The sequence below is a fragment of the Triturus cristatus genome, chromosome 6, assembly GCF_964204655.1.
Source record: "Triturus cristatus chromosome 6, aTriCri1.1, whole genome shotgun sequence".
In the NCBI taxonomy this organism is placed as follows: domain Eukaryota; kingdom Metazoa; phylum Chordata; class Amphibia; order Caudata; family Salamandridae; genus Triturus; species Triturus cristatus.
This window is the reverse complement of record NC_140589.1, coordinates 755,600,441-755,619,563: the sequence shown is the minus strand read 5'-3', so window position 1 is coordinate 755,619,563 and position 19,123 is coordinate 755,600,441.

The following is a 19,123-nucleotide window of genomic DNA, read 5'->3' as shown; positions in this document are numbered from 1 at the left end:
CTTTCCCTACTGTTCCACTCACTGGCGTGGGAATAGTTATTTTTACCCTCCCGCTATCCAAAACTTTACCTACTGTTCCACTCACTGGAGTGGGAATAGTATTTTTTACCCTCCCGCTATGCAACACTTTCCCTACTGTTCCACTCACTGGAGTGGGAATAGTCATTTTTACCCATTCGCTATCCAACACTTTCCCTACTGTTCCACTCACTGGCGTGGGAATAGTTATTTTTACCCTCCCGCTATCCAAAACTTTACCTACTGTTCCACTCACTGGAGTGGGAATAGTATTTTTTACCCACCCGCAATCTAACAAATCCCCTACTTTTGCACTTGTTGAAGTGTGAATACTAATTTTATTCGCTTAGCTATGCAACGTTTTTATTTTTGTTACATTTAATGTAGTGTAAAATATTAATTTACATAACAAAAATGACTTTAAATATTTAAATTATTGTATAATATTTATTGTTATATTTTTATAATAGGTTTATTTATAAATATGTAATTATATTTTTAATAATGTTTTAAATATTTTATAATTAGGAATAATAATTACTTTATAATCATATTATTTTAATATATATATGTAAGAAAAATAATGAAAATGTTTTTTTACATTACATTTATTAGTTTTACATTTTAAGCTTTTTTACATTATTTTAACTATGTTTTATTTAATTGTGTTTATTATTTAATTACTTTTATATTTTAAACATCGATATTTTGTATTTGCTATTGTAGTCCTTACCTGTTTGTAGATTAGGACTCGATATTCTGTCCCTCGATATTTTGGCGTCGATATTCTGGACAGTCGATATTCTGTCCCTCGATATTTAGTCTCTGATCCATCCCAGACTAAAGAGCGCACTGCTTCAGTTTGCCCTTTATTTCAAAATGGACAGTGCACCAATACTACAAATAATATTGCTGCTCCCAGGGCAGATTCAAACTCACAGCTGCCTTGGAGTAGCACATTAGTGAAAGGGAAAGCGGTTCTTTGAAGCAGCAGCTCCGTCATTCACTTTATTACTAGGTCTGCAATTCAAAAGAGGGGAGGCAGAGATGTCTCTGCAGGAAGGTGAAGTGATCCAGGATACCCATTCCCCAACCTTTTTAGGGCGCTCACTCGGGGGGGGGGCACAGTGACTGTGTACCACCTGTTTGTGGCACACAGGCAGTGCCCCACCTTAAATCCTCTTGACTTCCTCAATCACATCCAGAATATAGCACGGGTGTAGAGGCACCATATTTCCCTCATTTGCTTAGGGCCACACGCCCATGCAAATAAGGAAACACCCAACTTTTGTGCTATCTGAATTATAGAAGGTTGGTTATAATGTATTTTCAATGACACAGCTTTAGGGGAACTGTACCAATAGCAGAGTCTGGGGATTACTATTTGGAAGACTAAAGAGAAGACCGTTTGTACATTAAAACACTAAGGCGCCGATTCCGATGTCGGACGGACTCAGGTCTGTCCGACATTGGTCAGGAGCCGTAACTGACTGACCTGCTGTCGTCAGTTACGGCCCTGCTAGTACGATGCGACTGAACAGGGTTCAGTCGCACTCGTATACAACACAATGCAAGCATGCATTCCGAGCGGAATGCATGGTTGCATCATGGAAAGCAGGGGTGCAGTTCATCCCTGCACCCTGTGGGCGGCCCCCAAGGTGCCTGCCACTGGGTGCAGGGATCCACAGAAGGGCACCTTAGGTGCCCCCAGGCTGCCATAGAAAAGCCTTGCACCCATGGGGGCCCTACTGGGGCCCCCAAAGACAGTTTCCGACTGCCTTTTCGTGCCGGAGAAAACCGGCACGAAGAGGCAGTGAAAAACTGCCATCGTACTCCTTCGGTCGCAAAGAGGCGGCCGGGGGAGTACTGAGGGATTTCCAGACGGCGGACGGGGTCTCCGAGCCTGTCGTCCGAAATCCGGAAATCCGTGTCGGATTCCTTTCCGACCGAGCCCATCAGAATGGCTTGGTCGGAAAGGAATCCAGCCGACATGATCCGAATCGGTCGGAAGGGCTCCGACCGTCGGTCGGAGCCTTTCTGACCGAAATCGGAATCGGCCCCTTAGAAAGTGAATTATTAATTGAGGTGGATAGTAATTCAACACAAGAAATAAAGTCAATAACATGTTAAATCCAGTCAAAGGTTTCAGTAATTTAAACCTAAGCTCAACCTCTGGTAGCTACGGCACAGAGCAGACAAGTCTAGCTTAAAGAAAATGTGTAAAGCATTTAAAAGTATCAAAGCAGTTAAAAAGTGAAAGACCCAACACAATAAAAATCTCATGGGAATTTATAACTATTGAGACAAATGTAATAAGTAAAAAGACACCAAAAAATCAAAAATACAATCGAGGGAACCATAGAAATTAATTTTTGAAGATTTAGGGGCCGATTCCAATCCTGGAAAAAGGCTGTATGAATCGTTGTACGGAGCGTTTTCTCCGTACGACTCGTACCCGGTAAACTTTCCGTACAACCTAGGAAGTGTGGTAAATAATTTAATTACCGGGACTTAATTTGATACAGAAACATAATAAAATAGCTCAGTAAATAAGAGGCAGAATCCGTGGTATTAGAGGTTCGGAATGGGCTTTATTCCAATGGTCGATTATAATCGGTTGCTCCAAGTTCCATCACCTCGAAGGTTCAGGAAGTGAAGTACATACATTATTGATAATTATTCACTTTTATACAATAGGCATTACAGTGAGGCCAATGCAAGAGGCGTAACAATTGATATCAAAGATAACATTTCACATGCGTAGCTGAAGGAGGCGTAATTGGGTGTAAGAAGGAAAACGTCATTGGTTATGATGTCATAAGAGGGTGGTTACATGAAAGAATTTCGCAATGTCAGCAGAAATACTTGGCAGAGATGCGCGCGCAGCAGCATGACGTGTAATTGACGTGTAACTAGGGGGTGAAGGGGACTTGACATTTAGCTCTACATGTGGCGACAGAAGTCTGGAGGGTCAAGTCAACCTAATCCCAAATCATATCTAACATCCTATGTTTAAAGAACTAAGTTATCCAAAAGAGAGGTCTCTTCGAGTAGAATCTTATTCTATACTGACTATACTGACTGTTAGTGCGTGTACAAGCGTCTAAGTGTCTACACTAGATGCGAGGGCGGAAATCTTCCATAGTAATAGGGCTATGAATTACTTGCGTAAAGACAGAGAAGCCGGGCCTTTGCTCGGTAGCTGGAAGAATGTTTACTTAAACTGCTAGACAGGAATGCATCGGGCAGGGAACGGAGCAGATAACTTCGAAGGTGAAATACAGTTTTTGGCAGACAGCAGGCTGATGTCAGGTTTCGTGAGCCGCGCAGAGAATGAGACAAAGTTCATGGTCGCAGATGCAGGCTCAGACTGGAGCTTTCAGAGGCAGAAGGCAAGAAGAGTTTGATGACAGAATCAGGGCCTACTTGCCTGGACTGTAACATGGCATAAGTGAACCATATAAAGCCGGTGGCCTTTCATACTTAGGAATGGAATATCCGGCCTATTCATGGCGGATCTGACAGAGGACATGTTGACGGTGGACGCACATGTGTTTGCGTCTTTATAACTGGAACTGGAGGGAACATACATGTACTTGTAACATGCACATAGAACCGTTGGGGTCCAAGATAGGGGACATAACTGATCAGAAAAATCCATATTTCCACATTCCCTCCTTGTCCCCTACTTGCCCGTCAAGAGATATCAATCTTCATTAATCCATTGATCTGTTCATATAGCATCATTTGTTCTTCTTTCTTCTTCTGGGACGAACGAAATCTTGGTGATGGGACACACGATGTGGCACACAGACCACAAATTGCTGGTCCACATTGTAGGCATAGACAGCAACTGAATAGTATGAGAAGGCCAATACCTAGGAAAGATAGGACCTTCCATCCAAAGGTAGATAATACACTCCAAAACCAACCGGACCAAGTCCAGGTGCCTGGATTCTGGTGTATCTGGCTTACAATCTTATGAAGGCGAGTTATAGCTTTATATACAGATGGCGAATTTTCTGGTATGAAAATGCAACAGCTTGATCCGATGACCCTACAAGCTCCGCCCCTATCGGCCAGGATGACGTCAAGGACAAGACGATTTTGAAGCACAACAATCCGCATAGCAGACTGCTCTTCTGTTAAATTGCCTAAGGCGGAAATAGTTTCGTTCACTACTGCTTCAAGGGTTCTAGTTAATCTACGTATCAGCTTACTATTAGTAACGGTACCTATATAGGGAAAGAGACCTTTATTAAAATCTGTGTATTTTTCCCATGCTGTTTCAGTGTAATTGACTATTGGGAGATCTCTCCTTACTCTATTATATACTAAATGAGTGTTTCTGTGATAATCAGGAGGAGCTAGAAAAACAGGTGGCAAAAGAAATCCAATATAGCAAGTACCATCCCAATCTAGAGGCAAACGTACATATGACGTCTGACCACATATGAAATAGGAATGGCGAGAAGCTCTAAATGTAGACTTGCCTTGATCACTAAATTCTACTACAGTGGTGCATCTACTATGGCCCATATGTATGGAACCATTCTTTCTTACACATAATTCACCCTTTACTGGAAATATTGACATAGCGGGCAAAATTGGAGTAGCTTCTGATTCGACATTTAGGATCATAAGATTAAGCGTAAAATTACCTAATCCATACACTTCATTTTCTAGATCAGTTCCTGTTCTCTGGGGAAGTCCCTCCTTGTTAAGATAGCAGACCTTAAGTAAAACTAAATTCAAATTTCCCCATACCCAGTTATCTTGATAAACTGCAGAATTCGAATCTAGGGATTTGATTAAGCTAAACCATGCTCCACAGGAGCCGTTGTGTGTGAACGGGTATGGAAAGAGAGGTAGAATTCCTTTATAATTCTGATAGGGAGGGAGTCGGCCACATATCCAACAATTTGTAGCATTGCTAACCTGATGGGAATGATGTAACATATTAATAAACGTGTTATTGCGCAGCGCAAATCTATAAGACAACTCAAGCGGAGGTAATTCACTAAAAGAATGTTCAGCAGTAATATTGTAAACATGTCTAGAAATAGGATTATATATGTGCAACAATATACTTGCAGTAATTATTAAAAGACTTAAGAAAAACAAAATTAATAACGTCACTATGCAATGACTACGCAGTGATTTACAGTACGCCTGTCGTTTCAACATTTTTCGGGTGTTTTCTCTATTCAGGTCCAAGGGATACATGTCAGAGACAATTCAACCGCTTCACCTTGGAGAGGACTTAAACAATCAAATTGCTCGACTGATTGGACCTAAGCTTTAGTTTATAATGTTCGGAGTTACTCCTTTCAACAAAAGGAAGTTTTGAGTCAATGGGTGAAGACACACAAGGTGTGGTATTCACATCTGCTGGTAGTCCATGAAATTTCTTGATATGACTTGAATGAATCCAGCCTTTTCTGCCCTCGATCTTCACGGCTGTCCTTGTGGTGAGCAACACCAGCTGAGGTGACTTCCACCTAGGTTCCAGCTGAGTCTTTCGATCAAAGTTCCTCACGAGGACCAAGTCTCCCGGAACTACGTCATGGGGTTTCACCTCAGTGTTGTCAGGAAAGGCTGCAGCTACCTGTGAACGACAAGATTGTAGTGCAGACATCAAGGAAGCCAAATAATCTGTCAGCATATTACAGTCAATATCAGTTATTTTGCGTGGTATAGGCGTCCCCCACATATTTGGTGGTCTGCCGAAGATCACTTCATACGGGGATAGCCCTGTTCGAGAGTGTGCTACCATTCTTGTGTAAAAGAGTGCAACTGGTAATGCTACTACCCAGTCGACACCTTTCTCTCTGCATATTTTGGACAATCTAATTTTCAGAGTCTGATTATGTCTTTCTACGAGACCTGCTGCTTCGGGGTGTCGGACACAGTGGAATTTCCACTGATAGCCTAACAAAAGTGAAACGTGTTTCATTAATTCGGATGAGAACGGCTGGCCGTTATCTGAGTGAACAACACGTGGTAAACCGTATCGTGGGAAGAATTCTCGAACCAACTGTTTGGCAGTAGTCGGGGCCGTGTAATCTGAAACCGGGTATGCTTCTGTCCAACGGGAAAGAGCACAGACAACTACAAGAACATATTTGAATCCTCGACATCGTTCCATCTGGATATAATCCATCTGGAGGACTTCAAAAGGATGATCAGGAGGCTGAAATCCACCCTGTTCTACGGGAACGCTTTTTCCTGGGTTGAACTGACAACAGATCATACAGGTACGAACTTTTTGTTTGGCTGCAGCTCGTAAATGTTTATTGAACCAAATGTGTTGAATGCTGTCTAGCATAGCTTTTTCTCCTAGATGTGCTGGACTATGTACAGTGTTAATTATAACCTGGACCATTGAATCAGGAAGGAACCACACAGACTTTTCCTTCATCATCCATCCTTGATCCGTTTGGATCCCTCCTAATTCAGTCCATTTCTTTATTTCGTCTGGTGTAGCATGTGTCTGTATGTCAATTACGTCAAGAGTAGGATCTTTAACCGTCATACAATGTGTTGGCGTCGGGACTATTGTCTTTGTCATGTCGGATGTCTGAGTTTGAGCAGTCTGTTTAGCTGTTCTGTCGGCTAGATCATTACCTTGAGAAATGATATCAGTAACTTTCGTATGAGCTTTACATTTCATAATTGATATTGCAGTTGGTAGATGTATTGCATCTAATAAGGCATGAATGAGGGGTCCGTGCTGAATGTGGGCACCGTGAGAAGTTAAATAACCTCTCTCTCGCCACAGCACGCCGAAGTCATGTACGACTCCGAATGCATAACGTGAATCAGTGTATATGTTGACTTTTTTATTTGTGGCTTGAATACAGGCTTGTGTCAGAGCGATGAGCTCTGCGGCTTGAGCTGACAAGGTATTTATGCAATTTGTTTCAATGATTTCAGTATCTGTTGTGACTGCGTAAGCGGCCACTAATTCTCCTGTACCTGTTCTCATACATGAACCATCTACATACAATGTCAGGTCTGGGTCTGACAACGGGACATCGGTTAAGTCTTGTCTGGGTTTCGTTGTGATTGTAATAACATCAATACAGTCATGAGCTAGTGGGTCTGTTCCATTTACAGGTAAAAGTGTGGCAGGATTCAATGTATTACAACGTCTGATTTCTATGTGTGGCTGAAACAATGTTAGTTCGTACCCTGTAAGTCTTGCTATAGTCAAATGTTGTGTTTGCGTTCGATTCACAAGAACCTCCACTGCATGTGGTACTTGTACTGTCAATGGATGTCCTAACACTATGGCATCGCTTTGTCTGATTGCTAAAGCTGTCGCTGCCACTGATTTCAGACACGCAGGCAAAGCCTGAGCTACGGGATCTAATGTACTAGAAAAATAAGCACATGGTTTGTGTGCTCCTGCTTGTTCCTGTGTGAGTACTGACAAGGCAGTACCTTCTCGTTCTGTAACAAAGAGTGTAAAATGTTTTCTGTAACATGGTGTTGCTAAAACAGGTGCTTGGCATAGAGCTTTCTTTAAGCTTTCAAAAGCTTGTGTATGTTCCTGAGTCCAAGGGAGAACAGTCGATGTGGCTGCCTCCTGTGTTGTCAACTGAATGAGTGGTTTTGCTAGAAATGCATACTGAGGGATCCACTGCCTACAATATGAAGTGAGGCCTATAAAAGCCCGTACCTCCTTTTGTGTCTTGGGTATTGGCATGTTAGCTATTAACTGAATGCGGTCGGGTGTAAGCTGCCTTCCCTCCTTGGACAGCGAGTGTCCAAGATAAACAACTCGCTGGACACAGAATTGCAGCTTAGAAGGGGACACCTTGTGCCCCTTTTCGGCTAGAAATTGTAAAACTGTCAGTGATGCTTTCTCACATTCGGGTTCGCTTCTAGCGGTGATCAGCAGATCATCGACATATTGAAGCAGAGCAGTGTTAACTGGCATGTGGATACTGTCGAGTTCTCGTTTTAGTGCTTGGCTATAGATGCTGGGGCTTTCTGTAAATCCTTGAGGTGCGCGGGAGAATTTAAAGCTACGTCCATTTAAACTAAATCCGAACAAATATTGGCTTTCCGGATCTATTGGGACGCTGAAAAAGGCATTCTTGAGATCAATTACAGTAAAGAATGTTGCTTCGGAATCAATAGCTGTCAGTAATGATGAGATATCTGGGACCACAGGGAATTGCGGCACAATGCATTTGTTTAATTCGCGCAGATCAATAACTAATCGATATACTGGCGGGGCCTTCGGATCTGTTCGTTTAAGAATCGGAATTATCGGTGAATTACATACATTGGAGTCTGTTTCTACAACCACTCCTTGGGCAATGAGTTCGTCAATGATTTGCAGTAAAGCCACTACAGCATCTGGTGGTAACTTGTATTGTCGCATTCGTGGTAGTACCACTCCTGCCTTTAGTGTGACTCGATATGGTGTAATATTCATGCAACCAACATCAGTAGGGCCTTGTGCCCATAGATGTGTAGGTAAAGTCTGCAATCGGGGATCCATGTCTCTAGACACATAATGACCTTTAAAATCACGTAAGAACAATCTTACTCCTTCCGGAGAACAACATATTATAGCTCCTAGAGCCTTCAGTGTTTTTATTCCTAACAGGTTTTCTGGACATGATTTAGTAAGCAATAAATCTGTAGTTCGGGTCAAAGGTCCTATCGTAAGTGGGAGAGGTTGTGACACTTCATTAACAATAGGTTTTCCTGAAAAACCAAGGGAAATATTCTGTGAGCCTGAGAGGGGTGCCCCTGGAACTTCACTACGTTTTATAGTTGTTCGACTTGCCCCTGTATCGAGTAAACATTTTCTGTCTTGGCCTAATAATTCACTATGTACATAAGGTCCTTCTTGATCTACAGGGATCTCGATAAGGGGTAAGTCAACTTCCCTCTCTAGGCTTGTTCATGCGTATCGTTGGTAATCAGGATAGTCATACTGTGCGGTCTGGTACAGTTGTCTTGTCGTCGTTTGTGTGGCAGCAACAGGCAGCGCTGGTGCAGCAGGCACAAACTGTATAGACTGTTGTGGAGCTGGCATGGACTGTGCATGCTGCAAGGCTCCTTGTTCATTCTGATCCTGTCTAAGTGGCCGTGGTCTTTCTTTTGTATTACCTATGGCGATATTATGTTTCAAAACTGGACAATCGTGTACATAATGACCTGGTTGTTTACAATAGTTGCATGTCCCTTTTACAGGTCCTGTTGAATCACTGGAATGTGTCGTACCCTTTTTATGTCCTTCAGCTGGAACTGTCTGGGAGACTAGCATTTTCATTTTCGTGTCTTTCATGCGTCTTTGTTCATGATCTTGTTCCTCTCTAATTCTATTGTGATGGTACTGTAACATTTGTAACATTTGTGATGGGGTGTTACCTTGCCAGGTACTCTCGAATTTTAATACTCTATTCTTCACTTGGGGCAAGGAATTTTCAACTAATTTTGTCACAAACAGATGTGGGTAAGATTCGCTACTTGCTTTTATGCCACTATTTATACCAAAACATTTTTCAAATCGGGCATAGAAATCACTAGTGTCTTCATCTTGCTTCTGTTTACAGGCTGAAATTGCACCCCAATCTTCCTTTTTCGTAGTTAATAAACGTGGCAGTACCTGTACTAGTAAACCTGGTAGTGCTTTAGTTTTGTCCCCAAGCCCCGAACCTGGACCTCGGGCCTTTTCTTCATTTTCTAATGCTGTCCAGTCTATCTTTTGGTCTCCCACCTCCCACTCTTTTTCCTTGAGTTTTTCATAAATGCCAGCAGGCATCAATACCTTTAATATGGTCATAATGTCGGGATAGGTATACTCTCCCATGAGTAACATGTCTTTAATTTCTCGGTGGAAACCCGCCGGGTCTTTGTCATGACTGGGTACCACTTTCTTCATTTCTAACAATTCTATTTTCGATATGGGCGTATATACAAATACGCGTTTAAACTCATTGTCCTCGCCTTTTATTGGGTGCACTTCTCGTAAGGGATTCTGTCTGTCCATGTAATACGTGGTTCTTTCCTTGATGGGCAATGAGACATGTTCTGAGCATACAAAAAGAATGTACTGCTTTCTTAATTCTAGTATTTCTTTAATTAATTTAGTACCTGAACCTCTCCATCTATTCATGAGTAATTCAGTCAATATGTCAGGTAAGGGACCAGGATCCGAATGCTGACTCTGATATAGTATAAGGAGTTGTTGAATCATATAAATCCCAGCTAAACGCTGTTCATCTGGGGTGAGATTCAAAAATGTGCGTGCTACTGTATCATCACTATACTTCCCGGGACTGTCAACCCAATGGACAGCTGACCTGGCTAATTCTTGTTCATCCATAGAATCGAGAAAATGATAACCCCTTCGTTCTCGGAGTAATTTGTCAGCTGCTTGGAATGAATGCTCGTTAGACCTTATATTTATTATTGGTGTTTGGAAATTCCTGTTATTATCTGGACATATCGGACGTATCGGGTCAATAAGACATCTAGTACTATTACAAGATCTTCCTCTACCTACATAGGCTATAGTTTCTGACTGTCCTGTGGGCAGTCCTGATCCTTCTTCCTCGCTTTGTTCGAACTGGTCTACCGCTAATCTTTCTTCGTGTAGGCGTTCTATTTCTTTACGGATCTTTCGGCACATGGCTATTATACAGTTTTGCTTATCATGTCTCCCTTCTGATATATTCTGGCTCCATCTGGTAAGAATTTGCATTGCTTCCGGGTCTACCCCCGGTCGGTCTTGATTTCTGATCACACAATTTATAAGGAAACGTAACAGTTCCCCCTGTATTTCCACTTTCTGGTATTCCATAGCTCTGTTAATACATTCAGAATCTCGCCCTGTTTGGACAAAATGGTATATATTATCTAGATGCATAGTCATTCCTGGTAACTTCCCTAAATACACCGCGGCTCGTCTGATACGTAATGATGCCAGGGTCATTTCGTCCTCTTTTCCGGGCACAGGGTCATATCTACAATCTACAAGAAGTTCCTTAAGCGTACGGGCATTTATGAGTTTGGGGGTACGTGAATGTGCTGACTCTTGAAAGGTAAGTTTATTTATTCTGGGCGGCGTAGAAAAAATGTTGCTAGCACCTCCCGTAGCCCCGTCTGGGGTATCGGGTGTGAAAGGATTCGTTGAACGTGATACAGCAACTATAGGTGTGGATACAGCTATAGAAGTAGCTGTAGGAACAGATGTGGAAACAGATGTGCTTGCCGGAACTTGTGTCAGGATTTGGTGCTGTAGAGATACAGATACAGGATCTTGGCGTTGAACCTCCCCGGCCAACGGTCTATGTGGGGCGGGGTTAGCATACTCGGGAGCTGCGTCATCTAAATATGAGGAAAGAAAAACATCTTCTGCGGTTCTAGGATGCCCCTTAGGATGTACTTTTATTGGAAATAATGGGGGTGGCAAGTCTTTTGGTATCCCCGGAGTAGCCTTAGGTAATCCTTCGGCCAGAAGGGGATACATACCCTTCATAAGGGCTTGTCTTTGTCTGTCTACTTGTTCTGATTTCACTCGTGCACCTTCTTCAATTAATAGATTTTCTCGGACTTCATTTGAATTCTCTTTACTCTTCTCTTCCTGTCTACGTGCTTTTTCTGTACGTCTATACGATTCTTTACGCCGTAACTCAATGGCGTCCTTCTGTGACTGTCTGACTTTCCTTTTTTTATAACTCTTCTTCTACTTTCATGATGCACTCTGCATCCCAGGTCCCCGCTGCGGGCCACCTCTGACTTTCTGGTAATTCCTTAGTGTAGTCTACCCATAAATCAAGAAATAATATAGCTTCTAAGCCATGTTTATGATACATGAAGTACCCTGGAGTGTCCCTAGGAGGAATAGGAACGGCTTCTTCGAGTACCCCTTTTCTTGTTGTGATCTGTCTTAATTTCGAAAAGAGCGGCATATTGAGACCTGATCTGATACTTGATCTTGAACAAACTTAATACAGTAAACACAACAATGAACAGTCATTCATACCACAATATGCAGAACGTTATTAAAACATTTAACATTTAACATTTAACTGAGCAACGATGATGATGACGATCTAAGGAAAACTTAATCACTTAAACATAATACTCGACTTTAACTGAATTATTCTGAATTTATATACTTGATATACTAGATATACTGCTAAACAGTACAGATACACTGCTGAAACAGTGCAGACCGGATTTGTGTACCCAAACCCGTCTGGACCGGCACAACTTATGTGCACGCCAGAACGCCTCACCAGTAATGGTACTCACCGGGTAGCTCGGAAACGGAAGGCCTCGGAAACTGAACTGAACTTCAACCGGACTGGACTCGACTCGAACACTTCGGACACTGGACTCGACTTGGGACTTCGGAAACTGGACTCGACTTGGGACTTCGGAAACTGGTGGGCCTCTGTATACCTCGGATCTTGCTCTCTCAGCTAGGCTCTGGTCGGGATACTTCGCACTTCTCACCGCCTCGTCTGGGTGTTGATCGCAGCCTCAGTCGCCCCCGTTTGACCGGAGGGAGATACAGGAAATCCTGCTGGTACGCGTTATTGTCCGTCCAGCTGTGGCAGGAGACCGGGCCTGCAACGCACCACCGGCGCGTGAGATGAGAAAGTGTCCCTATTCGGGCGCCATTCATGTGGTAAATAATTTAATTACCGGGACTTAATTTGATACAGAAACATAATAAAATAGCTCAGTAAATAAGAGGCAGAATCCGTGGTATTAGAGGTTCGGAATGGGCTTTATTCCAATGGTCGATTATAATCGGTTGCTCCAAGTTCCATCACCTCGAAGGTTCAGGAAGTGAAGTACATACATTATTGATAATTATTCACTTTTATACAATAGGCATTACAGTGAGGCCAATGCAAGAGGCGTAACAATTGATATCAAAGATAACATTTCACATGCGTAGCTGAAGGAGGCGTAATTGGGTGTAACAAGGAAAACGTCATTGGTTATGATGTCATAAGAGGGTGGTTACATGAAAGAATTTCGCAATGTCAGCAGAAATACTTGGCAGAGATGCGCGCGCAGCAGCATGACGTGTAATTGACGTGTAACTAGGGGGTGAAGGGGACTTGACATTTAGCTCTACATGTGGCGACAGAAGTCTGGAGGGTCAAGTCAACCTAATCCCAAATCATATCTAACATCCTATGTTTAAAGAACTAAGTTATCCAAAAGAGAGGTCTCTTCGAGTAGAATCTTATTCTATACTGACTATACTGACTGTTAGTGCGTGTACAAGCGTCTAAGTGTCTACACTAGATGCGAGGGCGGAAATCTTCCATAGTAATAGGGCTATGAATTACTTGCGTAAAGACAGAGAAGCCGGGCCTTTGCTCGGTAGCTGGAAGAATGTTTACTTAAACTGCTAGACAGGAATGCATCGGGCAGGGAACGGAGCAGATAACTTCGAAGGTGAAATACAGTTTTTGGCAGACAGCAGGCTGATGTCAGGTTTCGTGAGCCGCGCAGAGAATGAGACAAAGTTCATGGTCGCAGATGCAGGCTCAGACTGGAGCTTTCAGAGGCAGAAGGCAAGAAGAGTTTGATGACAGAATCAGGGCCTACTTGCCTGGACTGTAACATGGCATAAGTGAACCATATAAAGCCGGTGGCCTTTCATACTTAGGAATGGAATATCCGGCCTATTCATGGCGGATCTGACAGAGGACATGTTGACGGTGGACGCACATGTGTTTGCGTCTTTATAACTGGAACTGGAGGGAACATACATGTACTTGTAACATGCACATAGAACCGTTGGGGTCCAAGATAGGGGACATAACTGATCAGAAAAATCCATATTTCCACAGAAGTACGATTCATACAGAAAGCCTATTTCCGTACGAATCGTACAAAAGACCGTACTGGTAAAAAAACCAACAAATCGGATCCGGAACAGCCTGTACGCGATGTCCGGACGTATTTAAGCAGCGGTTTCAGGTCCAGCAAGTACGATTCGTCCCTACGGCACTCCGTACGGCTCTTTTCTTACGGGAGCCAAAAACAGCCGTAAAAGCAGAGTCCTACAAACGGAGCCCCGATACGCGAAGTACACGCCATGAACCCCATCGTACGTGTCATCCCGGTCCTCTTAGCCTACTGGTGCACCGAAACCGACGCACACACCGCAGAAGGTGAGAACAACACCCAGGGGCCAGGGTGGGGGTGAGGGGCAGGAAACATACCCCATACCCAAAGCCATACCTATAATATGGAGCCCATACATTACCACCAGGGTCTGGTCACTTGGGGGGCGTGTCCAGCAACCCCTGCGTACCGCAACAACGGAAGTGGACGTGTACGGTGCGTTGCACACATACCCTCACGGCACCAGTACAATAGTGATACGGGCATACACAGGCAATGAATGCGGGGGTACGGTGCGTTTCAAACATATAGGTACGTCACCAGTACAATAGTGATACGGGGCGTACACACGCAATGAATGCGGGGGTACGGTGCATTTCACACGTACAGGTACGGCACCAGTACAATAGTGATATGGGGCGTACACACGCAATGAATTCGGGGGTACGGTGCGTTTCACATGTACAGGTACGGCACCAGTACAATAGTGATACGGGGCTACACACGCAATGATTGCGGGGGTAAGGTGCGCTTCACATGTACATACGTACGGCAGCAGTACAATAGTGATACGGGGCGTACACACGCAATGAATGCGGGGGTATGGTGCGTTTCACACGTACAGGTACGGCACCAGTATAATAGTGATATGGGGCGTACACATGCAATGAATGCAGGGGTACGGTGCGTTTCACACGTACAGGTACGGCACCAGTATAATAGTGATATGGGGCTACACACGCAATGAATGCGGGGGTACGGTGCGTTTCACACGTATAGGTACGGCACCAGTACAATAGTGATACGGGGCTACACACGCAATGAATGCGGGGGTACGGTGCGCTTCACACGTACAGGTACGGCAGCAGTACAATAGTGATACGGGGCGTACACACGCAATGAATGCGGGGGTACGGTGCGTTTAACACGTACAGGTACAGCACCAGTACAATAGTGATACAGGGTGTACACACGCAATGAATGCGGGGATACGGTGCGTTTCACATGTACAGGTACGGTATCAGTACAATAGTGATACGGGGCGTACACACGCAATGAATGCATGGGTACGGTGCGTTTCACACGTACAGGTACAGCACCAGTACAATAGTGATACGGGGCGTACACACGCAATGAATGCGGGGGTACGGTGCATTTCACACGTACCCCTACGGCACCTCTACAATAGTGATACGAGGCGTACACCGGCAATGAATGCAGGGGTACGGTGTGTTTCACACGTACCTGTACGGCACCAGTACATTTGGGATACGAGGCGTACACACACCACGAATGTGGGGTTACGGTGTGGCCCTGCATGTTACCTTCATATTGGTGTGTGTGTAGGTCCAGGCCAGCAGTGTACTGCTCAGAGGAGGTGGGTGGGTGCAGAAGATTCCCAGCAGTGGTCAGCCATATGGGGGTGGCTGCAGATCAATACCAGCAGTGTCCAGACATGTAGGGTTGGCTGTAGAGGACTCCCAGCAGTGGTCAGCCATATAGGGGTGGCTGTAGATGAATACCCACAGTGTCCAGCCATATGGGGGTGGCTGCAGATGAATACCAGCAGTGGACAAACATATAGGGGTACAGCACCAGTACAATAGTGATATGGGGCGTACACACGCAATGAATGCGGAGGTATGGTGCATTTCACACATACAGGTACGGCAGCAGTACAATAGTGATACGGGGCATACACATGCAATGAATGCAGGGGTACGGTGCGTTTCAAACATATAGGTACGTCACCAGTACAATAGTGATACGGGGCGTACACACGCAATGAATGCGGGGGTGCGGTGCATTTCACACGTACAGGTACGGCACCAGTACAATAGTGATATGGGGCGTACACACGCAATGAATGCGGGGGTACGGTGCGTTTCACATGTACAGGTACGGCACCAGTACAATAGTGATACGGGGCTACACACGCAATGATTGCGGGGGTAAGGTGCGCTTCACACGTACATACGTACGGCAGCAGTACAATAGTGATACGGGGCGTACACACGCAATGAATGCGGGGGTATGGTGCGTTTCACACGTACAGGTACGGCACCAGTACAATAGTGATATGGGGCGTACACATGCAATGAATGCAGGGGTACGGTGCGTTTCACACGTACAGGTACGGCACCAGTATAATAGTGATATGGGGCTACACACGCAATGAATGCGGGGGTACGGTGCGTTTCACACGTACAGGTACGGCACCAGTACAATAGTGATACGGGGCTACACACGCAATGAATGCGGGGGTACGGTGCGCTTCACACGTACAGGTACGGCAGCAGTACAATAGTGATACGGGGCGTACACACGCAATGAATGCGGGGGTACGGTGTGTTTCTTTTTTTTTTTTTTTTTTTTTTTTTTTTTATTTTTAAAAAACCTTTATTCGTGCATCTTAAAAGAACAAATACGGGCCTACAACCGTCAGGCCGGCCACGATACAATGAAGCACTGATACCCACATTAAATCCCCCGTGCGTCAACAGTCAGGATTAACAACAAGTTATGGATCACATGCTGGAGATATCTTTGACACCCGGGGAAGGAGAAGTGAAGGTTAATTTTAAGTTTTTTAGATAATTTTATCAAGAAAAAAAGTCAATGAAGGATAGGAACAAAGGAGACTCGAGTCCGCAAGATAGCCTCACCACACGGGAGAGCAGCAACAGCAGTAAGAACAACAATTGAAGTAAAAACTCAAACAGTGAGGCGGTGCAGAAATATAAAAGGATAGTCACATGAGCAAGTACGCACCCCTCCGGAGCCGCCCCCACTCGATCCACCCCACACCCGGACCCCGAATCGAAGAAAGTAGAACGCAGAGACATAAAGGAAAAAAGGCCCATAGAACTAATTAAGAACAGAGTATTACCCCCCCACCCTACACCAATGCGGAGGCTACGGCCTACCCCCCCCCCAGCATAGTGCCTGTCGCCCAATGAACCCGAAATATAGAGGAGAAAGAAAGTAGGAATAGAGGAAAGAAAGTAAGAAAACAGAAAAGAAGGCGGGGAGGAGCCCACGGGACACCAGAGCGCCCCAAACCATCAGCCAATCATGGCCCCCACACACTGAGAGCCCACTACGCCAAAAAACGGCATGCGAAGATACCATGGCACCACAGTGTAAGCGAAGGGATACAAGTCGCAACAGTGCGCGCATAACATACATACAGTTCCAGTCCCAGGCCAGCCCGTCCATAAACCATGACAATAGAAATCAGTCTAGCCCTGGCCCGATCGCGGGCTTGGGATTAAACCAGCCCCTGCATGAAGGCCCCGTGTCCCGAACAAACAAAAACAAGATGGTCGCTTGTGAAAGGATGGTGAAGTAGGATCACGAAATGGCCGCCGCCCATCGATTAAGGTCCCTCTTTGCACCACATAAAATCCAAACCTGGCAAGTAAGGTACAGGAGTTCCACAAAAAGTCAGCAGTGGGCCACCGCGAACGGTTCCTCGAAGCCGTTAGGCATCTCTCAGCAGGATAGTCCAGTGGACGCGGTGAGGCAGGCAACAATGAAGCAGGCAGCCATGACCAGGGGGACAAAGCATCCGCAGTTGAGGTGTAGAGCGGTGTACCCTGGGCGCCGGGAGCGCCAGGTGAAGGCACCAGTGTAACACAGTCACACACCGCCGTTGCGTCCCCGCAAGCGGACAAAAGCACCGGGAGACCCACGCCCTGTAGATGGCACACAGTGCGCTCACGACCCGCGGCCGACAGTATGGGGTCAAACCGCTCACTCAGCGCCTGCAGGCCAGCGCACATCTGTAGTTGGAAGTCCCGCAGGGCAGCCAGAACGGAGCCGCATGTAAGCGGAGGCTGGGCCCCCACAGCGGCAGCAATCCGGGACGGCACCGTGGAGCTGGTGTCCGGAAGAGGGGGGGCGAAGTGGGCAGCAGGCGAGACCGGAGTATCGCCCCCCAGCCGCAAGCAGGCACTAAACGCCATGTTTTGCCGCTATACGGTGCAATGGCCGGGGGGGGGGTCGTAGCAAGGAGTCAATTCCCCTCAGGTCTACGCCGCAACGGGAAAGGCCAACAGTCGCTTCTCTTCTCGCAGGTTCCCTCCGCCGCTGGCTAGGCAATAGGTGAAGGGGGCAGCTGCCTCCCACAGCGCGGTCCTCAGAGCGGGGCAGGGGACCCGCCGCACCGGGGCCCACCCCACAGCTCCAGCCCGTCCGGCACAGGGTGCAGAAGGTGTCCGGCCGTCCCTCTCCGGGCTCGTCCGGCAACGATCCGTGGTGCGAGGTGAAATCGGGACCGCGGGGCTCAGGTTAGCGCTAGCTGGTCCGGCAACTGCGGAGCCTCCAGGGGGCCAGCAAAGGCCGTAATGGCGCAGGGTTTCAGTGCAGAGGACAAAAGCACCCAGAACTCGGGCATCCGGGCGGGCTGAGACTCCGGGAAAGCGGCAGCGCGGTCAGCGCGTCTTCGCACACGTTGCACCTCGAAAATCGGCGAGGATGGGCATCAGGATAGTAGTCCGAGGCCACGGACCGACGGAGCCGGGCGCTCAAGCGTCTGCTCCGGTCGCCATCTTGGCTCCTCCTCCGGTACGGTGTGTTTCACACGTACAGGTACAGCACCAGTACAATAGTGATACAGGGTGTACACACGCAATGAATGCGGGGATACGGTGCGTTTCACATGTACAGGTACGGTATCAGTACAATAGTGATACGGGGCGTACACACACAATGAATGCGGGGGTACGGTGCGTTTCACACGTACAGGTACAGCACCAGTACAATAGTGATACAGGGCGTACACATGCAATGAATGCGGGGGTACGGTGCGTTTCACACGTACAGGTACGGCACCAGTACAATAGTGATACGGGGCGTACACACGCAATGAATGCGGGGGTACGGTGCATTTCACACGTACCCCTACGGCACCTCTACAATAGTGATACGAGGCGTACACCGGCAATGAATGCGGGGGTACGGTGTGTTTCACACGTAC